The 25519-nt window shown below is 45.8% G+C and overlaps 1 protein-coding gene and 1 pseudogene across 1 annotated transcript in view; one reads left to right on the top strand and one right to left on the bottom strand.

Moving 5' to 3' along the window:
* The window catches only part of PLAC8 (placenta associated 8), a 92536-nt gene that overhangs the window by 52587 nt on the left and 14430 nt on the right, over positions 1-25519 (bottom strand). The gene's annotated exons all lie outside the window — the stretch shown is intronic.
* On the top strand, positions 1010-23873 carry LOC135983861 (uncharacterized; annotated as a pseudogene).

Raw genomic sequence — 25519 nt, forward strand, 5'->3', positions numbered from 1 at the left:
TGAGGAAGGGGCTGCTGAATGCTCCAAGGTAAGACCCAGGAAGGTCGAAGCTCTGTAAGCTTCTTGCCCTGGAGACAGTATGCTCAAAGAGAGGAGGCATGCTAGACCAGAGTCCTGCCTGGCTTCGTAGGGAGTAGTTCCAGAGCATCGCCCGGTGACTCCGGGACAGCTGGTGCAGAGGTGGGATCAAACTGCATCCCGTGGACAGAGCATCCTGCAGTAAGTGAGTGGGGAGCAATAAAACAAAGGGGGATTAGCGAGAGCTGGGCATGCTGGAGGCTCTGAGAGGTGCAATTCCAGGAGGCGGAGGAGCCTCCGGCTTAACCCCCAAGAAAGAGTGGACCCCTGAGAATGGCTGTCGCACTGAAGGGGTTCCTCCCAGGGATTGTGGGGAGCTGAGAGAGTACAGGCCTGTGAGTCCATGACCCCTTGGGAACAGCATGGAGATGGCCTATACCCATGTCCTTAAGAAGGACATTGTAGAGCTGTGCAGAGAGAGAGAGGGCCGCGCCTTGGAAAATTCACCAAGGCACAGCTGATTGCCCAGTTGGAAGAGAATGATCACTCTAAGGAGCCAGTTCCTGAGCCAGCTGGGGCTGCGAGAGAGGCTGGGAGCAGCCAGGCAGCCCATCTCTCCGACCCGCAGGGGATCTTCCCGACCGAGTCCCCCGTTGGTGGAGCTGAGACAGTTGGAGTTGGAAAAGGGACAGAAACTGAAAGAGCTGGAGGACCATGAGAAGGAACGGGAGGACCGTCAGAGACAGAGGCAGCATGAACTGGCGATGGCAGAGCTGAGAAGCAGAGAGACCCCTACCATGGTGAGTGCGGACGGGCCCAGGCTAGCTAAGCCCGTAGGGAACTCAGATATAAAAGTGCTGCCTCAGTTTAAGGAAGGGGATGATAGAGGTGCCTTCTTCACTGCCCTTGAGAAGGTCTGCAATGTGCACCAGGTTGACCCTGCAGACATCTTTGGCATCTCACCCCCCTACTGGGTCCCAAACCCATAGAGATGTTCAGCCAGATGGATGAGGTGGAAGCAAGGGACTATGAACTGTTCAAACAAGTCCTGCTGCGCAAGTTTGAGCTGACCCCCCGAGGCGTACAGGAAAAGGTTCCTGAGTGTGCAGAAGACCCAGGGGGTGACCTATCTGGAACTGGTCACGCTGATTGGGGAAATACACCCGCAAGTGGGTGAATGGGGCGGGGCCCAGACCAAGGAGGACGTGATTGAATTATGGAGCTGGAGCAACTGTATGAACTCTGCCCCCCTGACCTGACGATGTAGTTTGCAGACAAGAGGCAGAAGGACCTGTGCCACGCAGGGCTGCTGGCGGATGAGTTTGTAGTTAGCAGGTCGGGCATTGGAAGGGAATCCCAGGGGGACAGCCCCACGTCAGTGCAGAAGGGGGGGGGGGGGTCACCCAGGGGCTTCCCTGAAGGAAGTCTTGGAGAAATCCCTCCTGAGAGGCACAGCCAATACCAGAGCTGACCCACCAGCCCCTGGAGACCAACGGGACCTGAGGTGTAATTACTGTGGGCAGGGGGGCCACAGATAGGCCCGGAGCCAAAAGCTCAGGGACAGAATGAGCAAACCGAGCCCTCAAAGGGGCTGGATCCCCAGGCAGGTGGGACTGGCAGTTTAGCAATGGCCCAAGAGGGAGAAGCCAGCTCCTCGGGGAGGCTTGATGCTCAGTGTACAGGGTGGGTGTGGGGCAGCCCCTGAGGAGCCAGTGCCTCATTCCCCTGGAGGTGGATGGGAAGCAGGTCACTGGGACGTGAGGTGACACTGGCCCGGCCCAGCCCGAGGTGGTGGCCCCAAACCGGCTGGTGTCCAACACCTACCTAACCCTGACGGGTGTCTGCGAGTCCCCATTTAAGGTACCCATGACCAGGGTACATCTGAAATAGGGGGCCAAGGAGGGCCCCAAAGATGTGGGGGTGCATTATCAGTTGCCTACCGAGGTGCTGATGGGGGGGGGTGACCTGGCAGATTGGCCGGGCAGCTCCCAGAGTGCCCTAGTCATCACCTGTAGCCAGAGCCAGCGAAGGGCATTCTGCCCTGACATGGGGGGCGGTGGCCTGCCGGGGGTGCAGGTTCCTACCCCAGCAGGAAAAGAGTCATTGGGGACAGGACTTGGCGGGGCTGCGGCCTGGGACCCAGCCACTGAGAGGGAGCAGGTCCTCATCCCTTCCCCAGCCGCTGAATTCCAGGCCGAGCTGCGGAAAGATCCCTCTTTAGAGAAGCTAAGGGAACTTGCTGGCCACAGCCCGGCAAAACCCCTGGGGGTAGGCTGCCTGGAAACATTCCTGTGGGAGAAGGGATTCCTGTCTTGGGAACGGGCTCCCCAAGGGGAAGTGGAACTGGGGGGGGGGAAGGGAGGAGATCAGGAGACAGCCAGTGGTCCCCCAGAAGTACTACCGCAGGCTACTGTACCTGGCCCATGATGTCCCTCTCTCGGGATACCAGGAAATCCAGCGCACCAGGCAGAAGCTGCTACAGAACTTACACTGGCCTGGGATCTTTGATGCCATCCAGCAGTACTGCAGGTCCTGCAATCCCTGCCAGAGGGTGGGGAAGGCCCAGGACAAGGAGAAAGCAGCTTTGAGGCCCCCGCTCATCATAGAGGAGCCTTTCCAGAAGGTGGCCGTGGACATAGTGGGACCCCTCAGCAAGGCAATTCGGACAGGGGAAAAAAATACATTCTGGGGGTGGTAGATTTCGCTACTCCCTATCTTGAGGAGGTGGCCTTGTCTGTTTTCAGCAGAGTGGGGGGTTCCCCAAGGAGCTCCTTACAGACCAGGGCTCCAATTTCATGTCAACTCTGCTCCGGTGCTTGTGGGAGAAGTGTGGGGTCCGACGCACCTGGGCCTCAGCGTATCACCTTCAGTCCAACGGGCTGGTGAAGAGGTTCAATGGGACCCTAAAGCTGCTGCTGAAAACCTTCATGAACCAGCACTCACAGGACTGGGACAAGTTGTGATGTTATTGATATAATCTGGGACCATATAGGTCATTGTTGCAACCAAGGTCCTGTAGTGACACCAAATCTGGTATAAAGGAGGTCAAATAAGGTCTCTAAGACAAGGTTCTGGTTTGCTGGTTATGTTTATGCTATCTGGATGCATAGATCATTGTTGTATTTAAAGTGAGACGTATTGGCTCTATACTGTCTGTATTTCATAATTATGCTGTGCTTCTGGGTGACACCCCAGACAGGTTAGTGTCAGCTCTGCCTAGCCTGCTTGATGGCCCATTAAGGACCATTGGCTATACAATTGACCCATTGAGAGAAGGCAAATATGCCTTGCAACTCAGCAATGTAGGCAGGGACTTGCCCATGTGACTCCTGACTCCATTTTGCTGTAATTTTCCATAGTAAGGACAAAGAGTGTTCTTACACCTGGAGAAGACTATAAGAGGCTGATGCCTCATCTCCATCTTGTCTTCAATCCTGCTTCTTACCTCTGGAGGGACTTTGTGTAGAGCTGCCGTTTGTAGCAAAGGACCGATGACCCATCCCAGCTGGGGATGTACTCCAGAGACTTGATTTGAACCTGCAGCTTAGTCTATCACCGCTACAAGCCTGAACCAAGAACTTTGCCATTACTGTATGTCATTGATTCCATTTAACCAATTCTGTCTCTCATCTATCTCTTTTTCCTTTTATGAATAAACTTTTAGATTCTGGCAACAGCGTGATCTGTGGGTACGATCGCATTTGTATATTGACATGAGTCTGGGGTTTGGTCCTTTGGGATCCAGAGAACCTTTTTTTCTTTTACTGGGGTATTGGTTTTCATAACGAGTGGCACTGTTGGTGATACTGGGAAACTGGAGTGTTTAAAGGGAACTGCTTGTGTGACTTGTGGTTAGCCAGTGGGGTGAGACCAAAGTCCTCTTTGTGGGGCAGGTTTGGTTCGCCTTAGAGGCGGAAAAACCCCAGCCTTGGGCTGTAACTGCCCTGTTTTAAGCAATTTGTCCTAAATTGGCACTCTCAGTTGGGTCCTGCCAGAACCAGCATCGTTACAGTGGCGTAGTCGTGCTAAGATCCACAGAACCAGGTCAATTAAGCTCTGGGTCAGAACCCCACGCTATCCAAATTTGAATTTTGGGATTGAGAGTTCGGTTGGTTAAAGAGCAGTTGCAATGCGTAAGCAAAGAGCATATGAGGGCCTTGGCAAAGAAGCCCTGGAAGATTTGGGTTCAGAAAAGGGGATAACCTTTAGAAAGAAAGCTACAAATCAAGAACTGAGAGAGCTGTTAATGGCCAGTGATCAGGGGGCAAGAGCGCAGCCCTTACCGGAGACTACAGAAGATGCAGAAAAAATGAGAGTACAGAAGGTAACAAATAAACTGTAACTTGAGCATGAAAGGAATTTAGCAGATCTTCAATTGCTGGAAAAAAACAAAAAACAGCTGAATTAGAAAGAGAAGCTGATAAGACAGAAGAAAGAGCTTGTAAGGGGCGTCTGGAGCTGCTGGCTGCGGAGGAGAAAGCTCCACAGATGGAACAGGAGACGGCCAAACTTCAGCTCCAAGTAATGGAAGAGTGGAGAAAGTCATCACCCCCTGGTGCTCCACTTCCCCACCGCCACAAGAAAAACTGGGAAAGGACGTGTCCCATTGACAATGATACTGAGGATAGAGAGGAGTTTTTGTCTACCTTTGAATGCCTCTGCAATCTGTACCAGATCCCTGATGATCAGCGAATGCCTGTCCTGCTGGCCAGACTGACTGGAAAAGCCAGGGAGGTATTTAATGAACTGGGGGAACAAGAAGCCTTGGATTATGAGCGGTTTAAAGATTCTGTGTTAAGGCCGTTCAAGGTTACTCCTGAATCTTACAGAGTTAAGTTTAGAAAGTTTAAAGTGTCTAATGATTGCACTTCTGTAGAATGTGCTCATAAGCCTATGGGCTTTGTTAAAAAGTGGGTTGTGGGAAGCAAAGGCGCATGGGAGTTTTGAAAAACTGCTGGATTTAATAATTTTGGAACAACGGTTCTTGGACATTGTGCCTGACCACGTGAGAGCAGCTGTGTGGGATAGGAACCCTGAGTCAGTCCTACGGGCTGCAGAGATTGCGGGTGCCCATACCCAAAACAGGGCTCGAGAAGGGTGTAAACCCCCAGGGAAAACTAATCACCATTCTACCCAGTTCAAGGCGGGGGGGAGGGGAGGAAAAGGATTTAAAAGTAAACCTGGCGCTGACTATTCTAAAGGATCTCATGGGGGCCCAGAGGATAGGAACTCTCACCACAAGAATAAACAGGTTAAATGCCATCACTGTGGTGTGCTTGGCCACATGAGACCAGATTGCCCGACCCTGAAGGGCAGCCCAAAACCAGGAATCCCAAATGCCACGGTAAATGCTAATCCTGTTATAAACTCACAGGCAGGCCACACACAGCCCACCGTTGGTGCCCTGTGTGCAAATGCTGTTTGTGGTCTCTGAAGAATTTGACCTTAAAACTCATATTAAAGCTAAATATGGGAAAAATAATGCAGAGTTTATTACCAGCGCAGAAGTGAATGGAGTAAGGTGTATGGCATGGAGGGACACCGCAGCCGATATTACTTTGGTTAAAGCAAGTCTTGTCAGGGAGGAAGATTATTGGCCAGATGAAAGTAACTGTTGTAGCCTCATCTGTGTATTTTGTCAGGGCGTCTTTGACTAAAATCCACCTGAAATGGAAGGGATTTCAGGGCACCATGGTTGTGGGAGTAAAAAACACAATCCCTAAGGATCTTATGATTGGAAATTATATTAAAGCTATGTTCAGTCAAGTTAACACAAACCAGGCACAGGAGAGGTTGTGTCTAAAGTTGTGTCTTTGGAAGGTTTTTCCAAAAGTTTGTCTTTGGAAAGTAGTTGTTTGGCTGTGAACAAAGTTTCCGAATGTGTGCCTGCCTAATGTTTCAGAAGTGAATCTGGAGTTACATCAAGCACAGAAAGATCTCATTGGTCAGGAAAATGTTTCTCAGGAGCAGATTAAAGTGGATGGACAGATGGAAGCCCTAGCTGAGGGAGGAAAGGGTAGATTTTTAAGGGGTAATGAATTGGTGGCTAGTACAGCTTATAAAAGTGAACCTGAAAAGGGTAACTCTGATTTGCAGACATTAGCTCAGGGTAGTGAATAGAGCAGCAGTTTAGCTGTTGGGAGTGGAAACGTGTCTGGTAAAGAAAGGTTGGATGAGCCTAGACAGTCTTGTGAGCTGTTGGCTTTACCTAGTCAGCAGTTTGGGAAGGCAAGGATAGCGGAAAAGGAGTGTCCCTCTACCTTACTTATTTCCTGTGGGGAGAATTGTGACAGTGAAGGAAATGTGCCTGTGTCCGTCAGGGGTATTCTGACTTGCCTATGGAGGAAGCTACCTCGGTCTCCAAGCAGTTGTCTGTGAACAGCCCTGTGTGCTGGGACAAGAGAAATGAGATCCCAAGCTGTGTGTTTGGTAAAGGAGAATGTGTCTCCGGCTCTTCTTTGTCTGTGAAGCATTCAGAAGGTACCTTTCAGCCTGTGATGGTTAAGGATACTGCAGTGGTCTCAGCGTTGGTTCTGCATTCAACTAAAGCCCAGGAAGGGAAAGTCATAAGTTTGTGTCTGCTAAGGAGAATGGCACCGTAACTAGGTTGCATCCAGTTAGTGTCTTAGCAAAATCCCAGAGACTGGACAATTCTGGTGCTTATATTTTGCCTGTTGCTAATGTGTGGTTGGAAAAGGATGTAGCAGCTCTGTCTGATCAGGGTGATATCCTAACCAGGGCACAAAGAGAACAGAAAGTTGATTTGATTGTGTTACCTATGATGGTGTGGAAACTTGTGGCAAGAAGGAAAAAATTCCTGAACTTGTATGAAGAACAAGAGTACTTATGGCACCTTAGAAACTAACCAATTTATTTGAGCGTAAGCTTTTGTGGACTACAGCCCACTTCATCGGATGCTCAAATAAATTGGTTAGTCTCTAAAGTGCCACAAGTACTCCTGTTCTTTTTGCAAATACAGACCAACACAGCTGCAACTCTGAAACCTGAACTTGTAAGTGGCCAGCTTGTTGGAAAGACAATGGTGTTGGGAGAAGAATGTCTCCAGGCTAATTCTTTAAGTGAGCCGTCTGTGCTTCAGGGTGTGAGGACAGATTTGGTTACTGGTGTTTCAGAGCAGAACAGTTTTATGGCTGACTGCTCGAGGATGCAGGGGAGAGCAAGCAAACTCTCACCCTCAGACTCTTTGGATTTGTGTGGTCTCTCTTTAGGACAGAATCCAGCCTTAAAATTGGTAGCAGCTAAGAATTTAAAAGCTAGTGTTTGTGTTGATGCAAATTACCTGCCTGACTGGGAGAAGAAAGACTTGCTAATAGCTGTTAGCACAGACAGCACACTCAATTAGCCCGTGAATTCCATTAAGCAAGAGAAATCAGGATTTAATCCTTCAGGACATGGAGGAAAGAGAATTTACTTTTGCAAAGGGAAGCCACACGTTTACCCTAAAATGCCCAAACCCCAATGGTATGGAGCCCAAGGTGAGGCATAACAAACAGGATTGTAAATGGACACTCGCAATGAATTTGTTCTTATTGCTAATGGTAGTTTTTGTAATTAATGTGTTGCTATTACCAGGAACAGTAAAAATGTGCAATTCTGAACCACCCCCCCCAAAAAAACCACCCCTTGAACATGTAATTTTTTTAACATGAGACTATATGTTATGTTAAGGGCCTTGTTAAACTGATATTTCACAGTTGATGCCTGTAAACAGTATTGGAATTTTTCACACAGGAAAAGACATTCCAAACCTAATGCGCTGTATGAAAAGGGAACCTGAGGCATACTACCACATGGCATTTAGCCACGACAGCAAAGATTCCTATATTGACTTGATGTTAACTGGGTTCCAAACATTTGTCAGAGCTTGTATGGATAAAGTACATAGGCATGTGCAGTATATTTCATTAGGGTGTACACCCAGGGAGTCCTGCCCAAGCCCTGCCCCCATTCCAACCCACACCCTCCCACACACACCCCCTCAGAACCCCAACCGCCCCGCTCCTTGTCCCCTGACTGCCCCCTCCTGGGACCCTACCTGTCCCCTGACTGCCCCGACCCTTAGCCATACCCCCAGACAGACCCCCAGGACTCCCACGCCTATCCAACCACTCCCTGCCTCCTGACAGGAGGCCCAGGACTCCCAACCCATTCAACCCCCCTGCTCCTTGTCCCCTGCCCACCACCTCCAGAGAACCCCCTGCCCCAATCACCCCCCCAGGACCCCACCAACTATCCAACCCCCCTGTTCCCTGACAGCCCCGACCCCTAGCCACACCCCTTCCAGGCCCCCTGGGACTTCCACACCCTATCCAACGCCCCCATTGCCCATCCCTGACTGCCCCTGAAAATGTCAGGCCCATATCCAACCCCCCTGACCCAGCCCAGCCCCCTTACCATGCCACCGCTCAGAATAGAGTCCCCACCAAATCCCACCCCCAGACATCCCCTTGACCAATGATGTGATGGCACTTATGGGGCAGGCGAAGAGAGCGCCAACCAAGCTGGAGTGCAATGGTGAAAGAGCACTATGACTGACATAAGTCAAAGGTCACGTGTAGTGCTGGGGAGGCAGCAATTGGCTGGGTGGGCCCGGGCAAGGGAATAAGGGGGGGGGCGTGTCTTGGTAGCAGCATGGGGTTCACTGTGTGACACAATTACAACAACTTTGTGCAGCTGCTGGGGAAGTTTTTACAGGCAACAAATACACCCTGAGCAGGCGGGGGGGAGGGAGGGGGACCCTGTCACCCTGACTCAGAGGTGCTGACTTTTGGTTTTGCTGGTGGGTGCCCCATCCTGGCTTCACCCTGTTATCCAAGGCTCCACCCCCACTCCACCTCTTCCTGCCCCATCCCCTTAGACCCCCCTGATAACCACCTTCTTGCAAACTCCCTCCCCTAAATGCCTCCCACCAGCTGCTCACTCCTTTCTGCCCCTCCTGCCTTACGGGTGAGGTGTGGGTACTGGAAGATTACTCTGCCAGTTTTGAGGAGAGGCTATTTTCAACATTTATACACTTTCATTCTAGTTATTGAAAGTGTGTCTATCACTGGGATCTCCCCTTCCTGATGTTTCCCAGTTCTTGCTCTCCAGCCAGGTCCCTTTTCCCATCTCTCTGCTCCCTACTTCCTAGTAGCTCTGTTTAGCAGCTGCTCCCACCCACGCACTCAAAGCAGCTCTGTCTCCCCCAAACCCCACCCCCTGCAGCCAGCCTAGAAACTACATGCCCTGACACAGAGAAATGTAATTTGACAGCCCAGCATAGAAATGGCCCATTCATTCATCCTGCTGTGTGGCTGCTGTGTCGCTCCAGCTCTTCCCAATCCCAGGGCTGCAGCCCACCCCTGCTTTGACTCCTTCACACACTCTACAACTTTTGTGGGAGGGGAGCCCCTGGTGGGACCATGGCCAAAGGCAGGGGAGTAGGGGCCAGTTGCTTACTCTACCGGGCTGCAGCAGCCCAGCACCCTGAAGCAAGAAGAGCTCAAGTGTCCCAAGGTGAAGCAGGGCAGCATCTCCTGACCTGAAGCTGATACAGGGGGATGGAGGCAAGGGAAGGAATTCCCCAGGAGGGGGGGGGGGGAGATCCAGGAGAAGAGAATAAATCCTTCCTTACACTGGGAGGAAGGGATGCTGATTGGCAGGGGATGGGATAAATTTCCTCTTGGAGGAAAAGCCCCTCAGGCAGGCTTGATCTGGGTGTGGGGGAGGGGGAGACAGCTTTGAGCTGGGCAAGCATTACTTTCCCAGGCATAAGGGAACCACAGGGGTTGGAAGCTCCCAGAGCCTCCATGGGAGAGGGCTGGGCAGCATACGGGCTTGGGGAGGCTGCTCATTTGCAGCTGGGGCTGAAGTGAAGCCCCTCTGGGCAGGTAAAGAAGGAGGGGGCGAGCTGCGAGCCCCAGCCCAATTTCACTCAAAAGACACAAGGAAGAACTTTTCTTAAAGGAGCCATGTCCTTTGGTTTGTCCCCCCGCCTAGCACTAAGGGGGTGTGCAGCTGGTTTCTCCTGGCTGAAAGGGGAGCACAGGTCCTGGGGGAAACACCAGGGTGGGCTGAGACTGGCTGGCTCAGTCCTTGAGAAAGCCCCTGGCCCATACACCCCCCCAGCAGTCCCCTGGAGCTAGCCCAGAAGCTGCCTGCCCATCTCCCCCCAGCCCCCTGCTGAAAGACTGCCCACCCCTCTGCAGCTAGCCCAGAAGCTGCCATGCCCTGGCTGCTGGTCCCCCCTACCCCAGCTCCCTCTACCCTGAAAAAAATCAGAAAGACTCACTCACCTCCGCCTGCAGTCTCCGAGCTGCAGTAGGGGCAGGGGAAACAGCCGATAGGCAGGACGTCACACCAAACAGCTGAGTGGCTGCAGCCAGCCAAAGAGCTGATGAGGGCTGCTGCAGCATGCTAAATAGCTAATTAGCTAATTGGCCATTACCAACAGCTGATCTCCCCAGGCGTGCTAAGCAGCCTCCTCCCACCTCTGAGCCTCCAGCATGGGAGGAGCAGCCTTCCCAGATGGAACTCCGGCATGATTAGGGTGTGACTGGGCCCACCGTGTGCACACCTATGATAAAGGAGCTATGTTCTCTAGCCTTTGGCAAAAGAAAATGAGACATACAGAAACCATGCTGCAAGAGCAGATCCAATCCGCTACTGTTCTACCCTAATTTTACCTTGAGTTTGTAAAGAGATTAAATCAGGTTACTGAATGTGACTTTGATAAACCATTTCTGTTTTACACCAATACAGCTTCTAACCCAATACTAGCTGTAGTGAGACAGAACCAAGGATTGCAGGAGGGGGGGGGGGGGGCTCTTGGGATGTAGTCAGTGGATGTTGGTGTCATCCCTTCCTGCATCAGTTTGGTGTTGGGGGTGTGACATTATTGATATAATCTGGTACCATATAGATCATTGATGCAACCAAGGTCCTGTAGAGGCACTAAATCTGGTATAAAGGAGGTCAAATAAGGTTTAAGACAAGGTAATGGTTTGCTGGTTATGATTGTGCTATCTAGATGCATACATCATTGTTGGATTTAAATGTACAAGTATTGGCTCTATACAGTCCATATTTCAAAATTATGCTGTGCTTCTGGGTGACACCCCAGACAAGTTGGTGTTAGCTCTGCCTAGCCTGCTCGATGACTCATTAAGGACCATCAGCTATACAACTGACCCATTGAGAGAAGGCATATGCCTTGTAACTCAGCAAAGTATGCAGGGACTTTCCCTTGTGACTCCAGACTCCATTGTGCTGGAATTTTCCACAGTAAGGACAAGAAGTGTTCTTAAACCTGGAAAAAGGACTATAAGAGGCGGATGCCTCATTTCCATCTGGTCTTCAATCCACCTTCTTACCTCTGGAGGGACTTTGCTACAAATGGAAGCTCTACACAAAGGACTGATGATGCAACCCAGCTGGGGATGTACTCCAGAGACTTGATTTGAACCTGCAGTTTAGTCTATCATGGCAACAAGCCTGAACCAAGACCTTTGCCATTACTGTATGTAATTGATTCTATTTAACAACTTCTCGCTCTCTCATCTATATCTTTTTCCTTTTATGAATAAACATTTAGATTCTCAAGGATTGGCAACAGCATGATTTGTGGGTAAGATCTGATTTGTAGCTTGACCTTGGTCCTTTGGGATCAAGAGAAACTTTATTCTTTTACTGGGGTATTGGTTTTCATAACCATTTGTCCCCATAACGAGTGGCACTTTCATACTGGGAAACTCGAGTGTCTAAGGGAACTGCTTGTGACTTGTGGTTAGCCAGTGAGGCGAGACCAAAGTCCTTTGTCTGGATGGTTTGCCCTAGAGGTAGACCAACCCCAGCCTTGGGCTGCAACTGCCCTATTTGAAGCAATTTGTCCTTAATTGGCACTCAGTTGGGTCCTGCCAGAACCAGCATCGTTACACAAGTATTTACCCCACCTGTTGTTCCTGGGAAGCGCCCCAGAAATCAACCATGTTCTCTCCTTTTGAGTTCCTGGATGGGAGGAGAGTGAAGGGACCTATGGACTTGTTGAGGGACAAATGGGAGGGGAAGGCCTCCCCCCATGGGGGAGGGGGGGGAAAAACCCACACATACAAATACCACAAAAAACCTCCACTTCTGGTTATGTACTGACTTTTGAGGAAAAGCTCGCTGAGCTCATGGACTTGGCCAGGGAGAATTTAGCTAGGGCCCCAAGGGAAGCAAAAGGTCTGGTACAACTGCTCAGTGCATGCCCACTCCTATACTACTGGGGACCAGGTGACAGCTCCCATTCCCTTAAGAATGGAACTACAGACTGCCCAGGAGGGCCCTTTAAGGTCATCAAGCAGCTAAATAAGGTAAACTATGTAGCGAAACCCTTGCGGCCCGAGTCGGGTGCCAGCACCATGAGAGTTCATGAAAATGTTACATTTCTTCCGGAACTATTAGATCCTCAATAGCTGAACACATCTTTATGAAACTTATTCAACCTAATAGCCATACTGGGTCAGACCAAAGGTCCATCTAGCCCAGTACCCTGTCTTCCAACAGTGGCCAATGCCAGGTGCTTCAGAGGGAATGAAGAGAATAGGTAATCATCATGCGATCCACCCCATCAAACATTCCCAGCTTCGGGCAAACAGGCTAGGGACACCATCCCTCTTTCCAACAGATTTTGCAATTTAAAGCAGATTTACCCAGTCCCTTAATGGTCATCACAAATACACATGTACATATGCTGGACATAGACATTCAGTAGAAATGTAAAAGTGATTTACTTCTCTTTCTTGTAGACTCTCTGGGACAAATGTTTAACAGACCTCCCTTAAGGCTTCCTCAACATTTGTAGGCAGATTTATTCGCATGGTAAATTGGTCAGTTACATGTAGTTTCTGGATTTGCCTAAGACTTTGTGCAAGTGCTGAGGTTTGGCCCTAAAAGATCTGTTAGCTAGCACTCAGACAGGAAACTAAAACCTACTTCTAAAGCAGATAGGTAATTTATTTACTGGCTTTGAAATATTGGCTCCACCTCAGTATCTACTGCCTGTCCATTAGTCCTTCCCAGAAGGTCAGTAAGAATAATATCCACTTTTATAAATAGGATATTTGCATGCCAAGAAAGGACACCATCAAGGTGAGTTGTCCTAACTCCCAACAAGTTATCATGTGCATGTTAAATTGAGGGGAAAACAATCGGTAAAGAAACAGATTTGTGTTTTATACTTCCAGGTATGCACAACAGAAGCAGGAAACCACCACCCTGCCCATCCCAGATGAAGCCCTGGCTGCAGCAATACATGCTCTTACCTTCCACTCTACTGCCTCAATCAGTCCAATCTAGATGAAGCTTCAACTGGTCCAGCATGATGGACAAACTCCAGACAGGATTACCTTGGCAACAGCTTATTAGGCCACATTCAACACACTGCAGTGTCTCCCCATTACAGGATTTGCTTTGCCATCCTAGCCCTAATCTATAAAGCCCCAATAATGTGAGCTAGATCGGGGGGTCTCTGCAACCCTTCAAGAATACACCAATTCACACAAGAAATATAACTGACAGAGCTTGGAGGGGGGGAAAAAAAGAAAACAAAAACACCCCCGCCCCCCCGGCCACACACACAAGTTACACTTCTCTGGAGCCGAGAGCCCTTGCCTGTGGAGCATCCCTCTGCTGGAGATCAGGAAGAGTCCATATATTTTACAAAATAAAATGCTGGAACATCCTTGAAGGCCTGCCCCCAATAGAGGACACTGGGGCAAACTTCAAAATGTGTCCCATTCTATGAATGCATCCCATAGGGCTCATTTTCTATACAGCAATGAACAATTTTACCATTATTTAAAAAAATGGTATTAGCCACCTATATAAAGTACTACAGTGATGGTTATTTTAGTCTTGGCTAGGGTAGATACATACTCTGCAGCAGTTGGACATGGCACCAGCTGCACAATTACCTAGTGCTTCTATTTTGTGAATTACACTGGGGGAAGAAGAGAATGTGATCCTTCATATGGAGAATCACAGCTTGCTATGCCAGTGAGCAAATGAGTCAGGTGATCTCAGGTTCCTGTGCACATACGCAGAGGGCACATGCATGTATACAAGCAAACTGATGTCTGCATGAATATGTTCTGCTTCACCCCAACCCCCCCCCCCCCTACTTCTTTTTGCTGTCCAGCATCTTGAGACACACACACACAAACAATGCTGAACCATGCAGGTCAGGACTTCAGACTGGTAGTGATATAGCATAGTGATTATAAAGCATATAATTACAGGAAAATTAAAGTTACAGTTTTTGAAGGGAGTAGCCAAATCAGGGCTAATGAAACAGAGTCAATTAGCCAGACATGCATACCTGGTTGGATGGTCTCTACACTATGCAGTTTAAGACCCTCTATCAAGACTTTCCAGGGCTTGGAATTTATACCTGGGAAGAGGAAGCGTTCTGATTTTAGGTTGAAATAATCCTGGGAAATGTAGTTCAGCAAGGGACTACAATCATTTGTATTAGATGAATTGCAGCATCAAGTCTGTTCTATTATCCTGAGCTACATGGTCTCAGAACTACTCTACCATAAAAGATCCCACAGTCCTTCTGCCTTTGAAGGACATAATTAGCATACTGACAAACATTTAGCATCAGATTTTCAAAAGGCTAGAATGGTGGAAGTTGGCAGGTATGGAGTACTTTTGAAAGTCTGGCCACTTCACTAAAATGCCCAAAGGGGAACTGAGCTCTTGAAAATGTGGCAACTAGGGATCAATTCTGCTACAGCAGACACTTAGTATCTTATTCAAAAAGAAGAACAGGAGTACTTGTGGCACCTTAGAGACTAACAAATTTAAAACAAGTATCTTATTAGTAAAGTTCCCCCTGATTTCAGTGCAATGACTCATGGTATGAAAGTCCTGCTCACTGACAGTAAAGGAGAGAGGAAGCCAGCCCTTAATGCACAGAATGGGCCTTTTCTAGTGTGGAGTTTATTTATTGTTCCATTACAGCACAATCTATGTGGAATTTAAAAACAAACAAAAACCCCCAAAAATCAAACAACCCACAACCAAATTTGGGCTAGGCCAGGAGCTAAGTAAATTCAAATCTTAGCAGTACAATTATTTATATGACTTACCAGCAATATGTATCCCATCCAAAAAAGAAGTATCAAGTAGGTAATCTTTGATTTCAGTTTGTATGAAATTTCTTCCAAAGGACCTGGGGAATATGGAAGTAAAATTTTCAAAAGCAAGTGCAACCTGGAGTGATTCCTCCCCCCCCCCCATCTTAACCTTGTATCCAATATGAACAAAGTAAATCACTTCATGTTAACTTGCTGCTGAAAGAATCCCTTCTGCAGATGGGTGTCTGACAGCACATGTACTCACGCAATATAAAAGTAGCTAAGGACAGTCAATCATTTACCATTTGTCAAAGGTGCTATCAGCTAGATGTAGACTAGGGCTGAGATATAGTGCTTGCCATGAGATATAAGAAAAGAGAGAGTGGAGTAGGAAAACTACTAAAATGTATTTGTTTCAGATATACTACAGTTAAAGAAATGTAAGAAAGAAAAGCATTGTAACAGGGTTTACTCACCACCATACACTTCCTCATGGCCAGGCATGGCATCACAGTGTCCTTGTGGGGTAGCAGCCCCTATCAACAGTCACTCTGGAGCTGTGGTGGTTTCTTTCAGATAACTCATCCCTCCAGGGCACAGTCTTTAGCCCATTCCTTTGAGGGTCAGCTATCCAAACTAAAGTTCAAAATTATCTTAAGAAATAAAAAGCTTCCAGCCCCTCCGCAGCTCTTCTTCAGCAACGTCACATTCAGACTGCAGCCCCCCCCCTCACTAGACTCAACTACCCTTGTACACTGCTTCCTTGGGGCTAGTAGGGGAATCCAGTCCCAACCTCAATTCTGGGTTACAGCCCAGGGCCCTGGACTGCACAGCTAAGTCAAATCATCTACCCATATTGCAGTTTTCCCTGCACCATTTCCTTCCTTACCTCTTTCCTTCCCTTCTAGGTCTCCCAATCTGTTCCCTGAGTACTTACTCAAGGCCCTGCAGGCACCTTTTGACTCCCTGCATTCTCTTTTCTCCAGCCCTTCCTCAGCTGGGCCCACTCAGTAGTTAAACCTGAAATCACCTAATTTCTCTCAGGTGGGGCCTATTCTGTAATCAGGGCTGGCTTCCTCGGGGACTCTTTATTATTATCTCAGAGCTCTGGATGATCTCTGAGAGTTGGTCTCTCTCTCTCTCTCTCTCTCTCTATATGAATTTTATTGTCAGGCTTTGGTTCTGATCCTCTTACACCAATCACTGTAACTGACTTCTACTCTGGGTTATCTGTTTTCTTTTCATGATATTGGGCCAGCCAATGGTGCCATGCTGCATTCCATGACCTGAGAATCTGGCTCATTGTTTTCATGTTGGGCCAGATTCTGTCCCCCTTACGTTGACTAGTACAATACCCCACAAGCAAGCCCCATTGAAATCAGTGTTCGTAGAGTGAGGTATTACTCAGTGTGAGTAGGGGGTGACAGAATCTTGCCTATTATGTCTAACTATTCTTTCTACATGTAGCAATGTAAATTAAAGGCTGTTTTCTAAAGATTACACTTTTAAAAGTAGATTTTCTCCCTGCCTAATGCAGCTGCCATCTTAAGATGCAGCATGTTACAGTCACTGTGTTTTCTCTGTCATGGAAAATTTTTCTTTGTTCAGTCTTTGGGCCCAAATCTGAGAAGTGCTCAGCACCCACTAGTTTAGTGGGAGTTCAGGGTGATCAGGACCTTGCAGGAAGTGGTTAGTGTCTCTTAGGGGTAAGCCCTTTCTTTGATGTTTTCCCTTGACCTGAAATGAAAACAAATCTAGACCGAAGAGTATGTTTTACTCTGTGAGTATGAGCATGAAAAACATCATTCCTGTGACATGGAATCACCTTTGCCATAGCCTGTGGAGGTTCTTCACCTTGTGTAAGATTTTGTGTTTAGGTAACAACTATAGCACCTCTCTCTTGTCTATTTATGTCCTTCTGCTTGTACGTCAGTCTGTGTTGTGATCCTGTGTGTCATATCAGCGCACTTACATTTTCTCATACATTATACAAAGAAATATCTGACAGATGTTCAAGGAGCAGATTTATACATGGGGAGAATTGATGCATTCTGACTTGCATATTCAGTATGTTTCTGAAAGTCATAAAATTTCAACATAGAAGATAGTTTAATATTTTATTATTTTGCAAATGTCAGTTGAATACATGCTGCAATTATCTGTGCATTTGACCATCCCCAGCATGAACACATAGTCAAGTAATTGAAAACAATCACCCTGCTAGATATGAAATTGTTCTTTTGTGAAAGGAGTTGTGCTGAAGGGTTGCCACGTTGTCAGAAGTTCAGATGAAGATAGGCCAAGATGAGCTTGTCTCTTAGCCCCTCAAGGGAAATTAGGATTACAGGGGTTTAGTTGATGGCCCTTACTGGTTATCTAGCACAGTTTTGGTCTAACAGGGAGATGAAGCTGTCTATAAAAGGAAAAGTACAGGCAAGCTTGACACAGAGCAAGAGAGAGGAAAAGAAGGAGAAATGATGTGGGAAATATGCCATGAATTTTGTTGTGGTGCCATAATTGTTAGATGAACAGTAGAAGTAAGGGAAATATAGAAGATAATTATTTAGACCTAGTTGGAATGTCTGTTATTTTCTAAAAGGTATTTATGGACTGGACAACCCAACAGCATTTGGCATTTTATAAAACCCCTAGCTTCTTGAAACAGTTTTTATGATGGTGGCAGTACAAGAAACATAAGAGTGTCTGGTAGAATGGAGAAAACATCCTCCCCAAAACAAAAATGGTGGAACAATAAACTGGGTGCCTTGTATAAATATACAGGGATGAACATGAAGAATAAAGATACTAAAGATTGTGAAAAGAAACCACCACAGGAAAAATATGTATCTCGCTTTCTGTGTTTTTTGACAGGTGGGATATGAATTTGCTCCATGGTTAAGAATCGAAAACAGATCCAAAAATCGGTAGGTGTGCTTCTGCCAAGTCCAGTTATAAAGTTATATAGCCAAAATCCCATGAGCAGGTCTAAAAATGGGATTTTTTTTTTCCCCATGAAAAGAGTCGGTGCCGGCCTTGGCCTTGCTGACTTTTTTGGATTCCTATAGATGCCAACAGACTTGGCAACAACAGTCTATTTGGATGATCTACATCTGCTTTTTCTATCCTATGCTTTTCCCAGGTTAATCGTTACTGATGGGGAGTTTACATAAAGCCTCTGAAGATAGTATGTAAAAGTGAAGAGTTAAAATGGCCTGCTTGAAGAAAGGTTACATCACGTTGCTTCTATGCTTTGGCTGGGCCAATATTTTTCTTGCCCATTCTTTCAAAGTAAAGTGTTTACACTTTATATACTAACCTCTAGTGTTTTTATTAGAGCAATTTTCCCTCTCAGCAGGTCATCCAAATTTGAGAATTATAGAAAAACCATGATGCTACTTGTTTGTATTATAGTGTAATATATACCACCATTTTCAATGCTGTGTGGCACGTTATCGAATGCAATGAAGTACGGGATCATATCTGGGTTAGCCTCACTCCATATCGGTTTTGCAATTTTGACATCAAACTGATTTACCTTGGTGCTTCAGAACAGCTAGTATGCGCTCTGATTGAGCTTGGCTTTAGAATTTGGCAAGGAAAAGAGGTCAGACAAAGGATAAAATAAGATGGCATGGATGTGGAATTGACAATTTTGCCATTAGTCAAACAAGCATCATTTTGTTCATTGTGCAGAAGATGACAATTATGTAACAGCAACTTGGAATGCACCAGCTGGTGCATAGCTTTGCCCCCTTGTTGGTGAACCACATTTCCTTGGGCAATGTAGTAGTGTGGGGTACCTGGACTGCACCTTTTGACATTATCTTGAGCACTAGATAGATACCCTGTACTTGGGGAAAGGATCACTACACGTTATTCTGGCCCTGTATCTGCCTAGTCCTGAGAACTCCCAAGTTATTGCTTTTAGTTAGGTGCAGCGCTTGGTTTCCATTGCTATTAGTCATTGAACTACCCTAATTATCTAAGAATCCAGGATTGTTCAGTCTAATCCGATGTGTTCAAAACATTTGGTATTAAGTTGTTAATAAAGATTAAGAACAAATCAATACTCGGGCTTTTTTTTCCTTAAGCTTGAGGACTTGCTATACATTGTACATCTTAAATTCATCTACTGCTGCTTATCTACCACATATCACTACTGCTTATGACATTAGAAACAACTTGCTATGGAAGTTATGAGGTTACAGAAAAGGGAATGCAAATATCCCTAGCAAGAAAATGAGGCAAGAAACAGAGAACACATGGGGCCAACTCTCATCAAAGCTCAAAAATCTGGCTTTGGGTGGACTATTTTGCCCCTTAGCCCGCTGGGTTGGCATGGAATAGCTGCACCAGTGCTCTAGTGGTAGAGACAAATGGGGTTCCTATACACCTCATACATTGGTTGTCACTTTCTGCAGCACAGACCTTTCTAGTGGCTGCATCTGCAGTCCTCCATTCTGTTGCAAAGAAAGGCAAGACAGAGTCTAAGGGGCATAGAGACTTCCCAGCACACACCCTGCTCTCAGCTATTGTGCTTGTATTCTGGTTTGGTATAGAAACAGAGGATAGGACAGCATGTGTGACTTAATAGAGTGGTTGATTAGTTTTTAAAATGTTTGGGAGGTTTTCTACACTAGGAGGTGCCAGCTTTCATTCTTTTCCACAGCAAAACTGAGGAAAATTGAAGGACATGTCATCTGATCTTATGAGGTCTTGCCCAAGAAAAGCAAGTATGTCTTAGACCACTTCACCTTTTTACATTGTAAAGACAGTCTCCCTTTGTACAGCTTATAGCCGGTCTAGAGTATCTTCTATCCTGAGATGCAGGACTGAAGGAGATAGGCCTGGGAAATACTTCAGTAACCGCAACACATTTTCAGTGTGTATATTTTCCTCACAGAATATGCTTGAACTGTTTTAAACGTTTTGCTCAATTTTACAAATGGTGGTTACATCTTTACAAAAGGAAATATGATCTTACATATAATGTACATGTACAATGTAGCATGTGCAATATAAAGTAAAGTTTCCTGGCCAATGCAATGTTATAACAAACATATACATGTGGTACTCAGTTATGGCTCAAAGAGTGGGAGGGGGAACTGCACTGCCTGAGTGGTGGAGGTATAGAACGTCACACCAGGAAAATGTTACATTTCTTCTGGGAGGCTTAGATCCTCAATAGCTGAGCACATCTTTAGGAAACTTGCGGCCAGAGGCGGCACTGGCCCTGGCCTTGCGGCCAAGCAAGTCAGTATGTACAGCTTTCCTCTAGGTGTCTTCTTAGGGAAAGGACCCAGAATATCCACAACTACATGCTGAAATGGAACCTCAATTCTGGGGAGTGGGTGGAGAGGGGCTTTGACCTGGTCTATGGCACCTGGGAGCCATAGAAACACTTCCTCAAAGTCTAATTTCTTCATTACCCCTATAGTGCAGAGGAGAACCTCCTGACAATCATTCCATCACATTGTGTTTAAGCTGTGCTACGTGGAAGAATCTTTTAATCTACTTAAGAGCCATTTGATGTTATCCATCATCTATGAATTTAGGTCTTCCTGTGGGAAAGCCAACCACAGGTAGATAAAAAAGGAGGAAAACACCACTAATACATCCCCATTTAAGCTCACCTTTATCATCCCACTAGCAGACAGGAGGAAATAGTTGACCCGATGACTTCTGCACAGAACACAAAATCTTTCCACACAAAGCGCCTGAGTGTCTGCATCACTTCTAGGGCTTTGTCAGACCTGCCTTCCGGTCCTTATCAGCGTGGTTCCATTAGAGCAGGGGTTCTCAAAATGGGGGTCAGGACCCCTCAGGGGTTTGTGAGGTTACTAAATCGGGGGTTGCGAGCTGTCAGCCTCCACCAAACCCCACTTTGCCTCCAGCATTTACAATGGTGTTAAATAAATACAAAAGTGTTTTTAATGTATAAGGGGGTCCCACTCATAGGCTTGCTATGTGAAAGGGGTCACCAGTACAAAAGTCTGAGAACCCCTGCATTACAGCCACCCTGACAGGGCTACCCCAGGCTGGAACAATGGGTGCTGGGGGTGCAAAGCTTCAAGTAATAAGAGCGACCAAAAGAATAGTCTCATTCATATACTGGGTTTGCAGTTTTGTTCATTTGCTTTCAGTACCCCGCAACTTCTTCCCCTGGGATTTCACCCTGGTGTGGAATACAGATGCTCCACACCCCTGGAAAGTCAAGGGAGAATGGGGAGCGTAGCCCATGACAATCTGAGGGCTCTGGTAAGACTGCTTTCTCTGCTTTGCAATTGTCTTTCAAAAATTTGAAGCTAAAAATCTCAAATTTCTTATAAAAGTGTAGGAAGACTTGGGAGACTCTAACCAAATTAATCATTCCACGGGGAGGCAGGAGGAAATAGTGACAGGTTTGTCCCCAGCTTTCATCGTAGAAACGGATGAGGCTCTGGCTTCCACAGAGAACACAAGGTCTTGCCACACAGACTTCATGAGTGTCTTCATCAGTTCTAGGGCCATGTGAGACCCCCACTTTGGGTCCCCAACAGCGTGGTTCCATTACAGCCACCCTACCAGGACGGTCACAGGCTGAAACTATGGGAGCTGGGGTTGTGCAGAGCAACCGACTGCATTGTTTCAATCATATATAGGGTTTGAAGTTTTGTTCATTGGATTTCAGTGCCCTCCGCTATAACAATTGTTCCAGCCCCTCTGGATAGCTATTAACATACAGATTTACTGAAAGAGGTGATCTGGATTTCCTCCCATTACCCAGTATTTACTCTTTTAACATAGCCTCTCCTTCTAGTATTAATATTACTTATTTCCCTCCCTCCTCAATATCTTTTCCTGGGACTTCCTCCTCCCCCCCCCCGGTGTGGAATATTCATCCCAACACTCATGGAAAGTAATGGGAGAAAGTCTGCTTTCTCTGATTTTCAGTCTCTTCCATAAATTTGAAGCAAAAAAAATCTCAAAATTTCTTATAAAAAGTTTTTCCCAACTCTTCTTCCACTAACCAAATTAACATGCACAGAAATGTTTTCATGGTTTCTTCATGTGATTTTTCCTTTTTAATTTCAGCAAAAATAGTTTTCCTGTTGAATTAAAAACGCATTTCCCTGCCGTGATGGAAATTCCATCACAACACTCTGTGATAGGGCTTGAAATCTAGAAAATGAAATGTGACCACAGGAAGTGAAGAGAATTAAACAAACCAGAGGAGTATCCCTACCCAAGCCGAGGGGAAAGCAAAAACACAGGGGACCAGCAAAAATGATGAACACTGAATTTGATTTTTAGAAGATTCTTTGAGTTATTCCATCCCAGACGCACACTTGTTAAAAATACATAGTATGACTTCTATTCATAATCTCCTTCTGACCACACTGTGAATCACAATCATCCATGTGGGTTACTGATGCTCATCCTGTTTTATGAATTACTCTCAATTTTTCACTATTTTTCCCGCTACATGGAGTGATCAACTGGACATGATAGCCACACCTTTCAATTGCATTTATTCCTCAGCCACAGGATGTATATGAAGATCTGGAAATAAACAATGAGATAAGGTTTCATTTTCTCAGAGCACTCTATTTCCTATGGTTTACTAGAAGGAAGATACTGATGCTTTCTGCTGTCTACATTTTAAATGTGCTTTCTAAATTGGAGGAACTAGGTAAAGTTGAGATTTACCAACATGTTTGGGAGGCCTAACTCTTTACTCCCACATTTACTTCTCCCATGCCTAGCAAACTTTAAATATTCCTAAACAATTTCTGTCTCTCAAATGAAGGAGGTTATGAATCAGAAGTGCACTGTCTCACGAATTGAGATTCTTCTCCATATCACTTTGGAACTGTAGATGATCTTATTAAATTATGTGTTTAAATTAATTCACCATAAAAAGCTTGAGGTAACATGTATTATCATGGGTGGTCAATTTCACAAAAAAAGGAAATGTGGTAAAAGAACTAGAAAAGAGCAAGAAAAACAGAAAGAAAAACTCTGAAATCTTCAAGAAGGAAAATCTTGTAAATAGAAAGTGCTAGAAACATTCTCCAACCAAACACTTACATTCAGAGACATAAAGGAAAGACACAGCAGTCTACGTAGGCCCCTCAACAAACTCCAGGTTCAAAGTTCCACACAAAGAAAAGGACTGTATAGACATCATCAGGACCACCAGGTGTTTGCTGCATGCTTGTCTCGTACTGCTCTTCTCCACTGAAATCTCATCTCGGCTCTGTACCATGCTTCACTTCCAGCAGAACAAAATGAACAAAGAGAGCTTGGAGCTTCTGAAGAAAAGGAACAGAAATTTCCCCTCAGAATGCATAAATGAAAGGGCATCTTTCAAGCCCACTCAGGATGTTGTCTAACTTCCAGTGTCGCAAAAGGAGAATGCCAAGAGATCCTCCAAGAGATCTTCAACATCTTTTCAAAAACCTCACCCAAAGTGCCTGGGATGGGACTTCCAGAGTCAGGTTCCGAAGTGGACTTTACCAGCAAATTCAGGGGCTGGAGGCATGTTTGAAAGCACAGATGAAGAAGGACTTAACCAACACAGAAAGTAAGGACCTCCAGCTCACCAGTCAAAGAGTGAAACAATACTTTCATGGGATAGATGCTTTCCTGAAAGAAAAGCAATACAGCCTGTGTGCCTGGGAGGTCATTTGCATGGAAATACCCAGCTGTTTTGTACTGGTTGACAAACTCACAAAAAGACTTAGTAACTAAGGTACAGTAGAAAACTTTTCCCTGCAATAAATGAATTAACATTAGTGTCAATTAAACAGCTGAACAGTGATAACTGATATCTTAGAACTCTGATTGTCTAAGGCCTGATCCTTCTTATACAGGGTCAATGGCCAAATAGCAACTGATTTTCATGGCAGCAGCTTCAGGCTCTTCCTGTCCTCTGCTGGAAATGGATTTTCAGTTACGTGGATTTATTTTTCTGTGTTTCTACTATTATTTATTTTTGCACATCTTCACCATCTCCTACCTATCAGGTGCTGTTTGCATTAGATAATTGGCAGACCATGCAACGAAAGTAGACATATCTGGAATCCTTGGTCACCTCACCAGCTCTTTGGTCATCAAAGAATTATACTTCCTCCCCCACCCCACACCTACCTCCAAAGTACTCCGACTTTTATGTATGTAGTGTTCTATTATGATCATGGTTGCTATTTATTAATCTGTCCTCATCTGAGCTCTTTTTTATATTCTAAGGCTTGAGATGTTTCCTAGAGACATTTATAAAAAATATGAACATACCATAAGATTTGAGATTATTAGGGGTAGAAAAGATATTTTCATTTAATTTATTAACATTAATACAATGGAAAATTTATTTTTTAACCTTTGTGTGTCAACCAATTCCTATTTCATTCCAGCTCAAGATACTGCCACTACTGAGGTTAAAACAGCTGGAGGATACGTTCCACCATGCAGTGGAATCCCTCCAATCTGATGATTCCTCCCAGAGTGACTTCTAGCACTCCAGAACACTTGACCTTGAGTCATGCAATTGACTCTCTATCACACAATTTCAACTGCACAAATTGCATTTTATGGGATTATATTCTGTTCATTTACTTGGTGTTTAAAATGCAAAATGAAGAATATTGATGCAAAAAAAAATCACCAGACAATTGTAATTTTAAAAGAAAGGGCTGGGATGTTAAACATTGTTGACATTATGTGTTTGCTATATATTTCTGTGGTTCAACACTTCTCTGAACAAATTTAATCTTGGAACCCTAACATGCAGCATAGCCACAGTATAACAGCATAACACATGTGAACTGGAACAGCTTCCAAACAAAGAGGCATGGATAATTTTCCTGTAATGTCAGAACAAAGAGAGATTTCAGGTGGCCTCAATACGTTCTCAAGCCATGAATGTCCCTGAAGGAAAATGCCCAGGTGAGAATCCAGGAAGTCTTCCAACATATTTCCTGCTGCTTTTGCAAAAATCTCTCCCAAGCTAGCTGAGGCAGGAGTTCCATTCAGAGAGTCCAGTGGGGCATCTGGAGACATGTTTGGTTGCAGTGATGTGAAACGGGACTCTCTGACCAAAAAATAGCAACCTCTAGTGGTAGTGATTTGTATTAAATACCTATTTAACCAAAACAAAAACAAGAAAGAGAATATAAAAACCCTGTAATTGTTCAGCCTTAAAGCCCCAACTCCAGAGAGTACTCATGCACGTGACTAACAAAGTATGTGACCCATCCCAGTGATAGTGTTCAGAGCAGTAGCCATGCTAGACTCCAACATGAAACTGCAGAACTGGAATTAATTTGCAAACTGGACACCATCATATTAGGCCTAAATAAAGACTGGGAGTGGCTGGGTCATTACAAAACCTAAACTTA

The sequence above is a fragment of the Chrysemys picta genome, chromosome 5, assembly GCF_011386835.1.
Source record: "Chrysemys picta bellii isolate R12L10 chromosome 5, ASM1138683v2, whole genome shotgun sequence".
NCBI lineage: Eukaryota > Metazoa > Chordata > Testudines > Emydidae > Chrysemys > Chrysemys picta.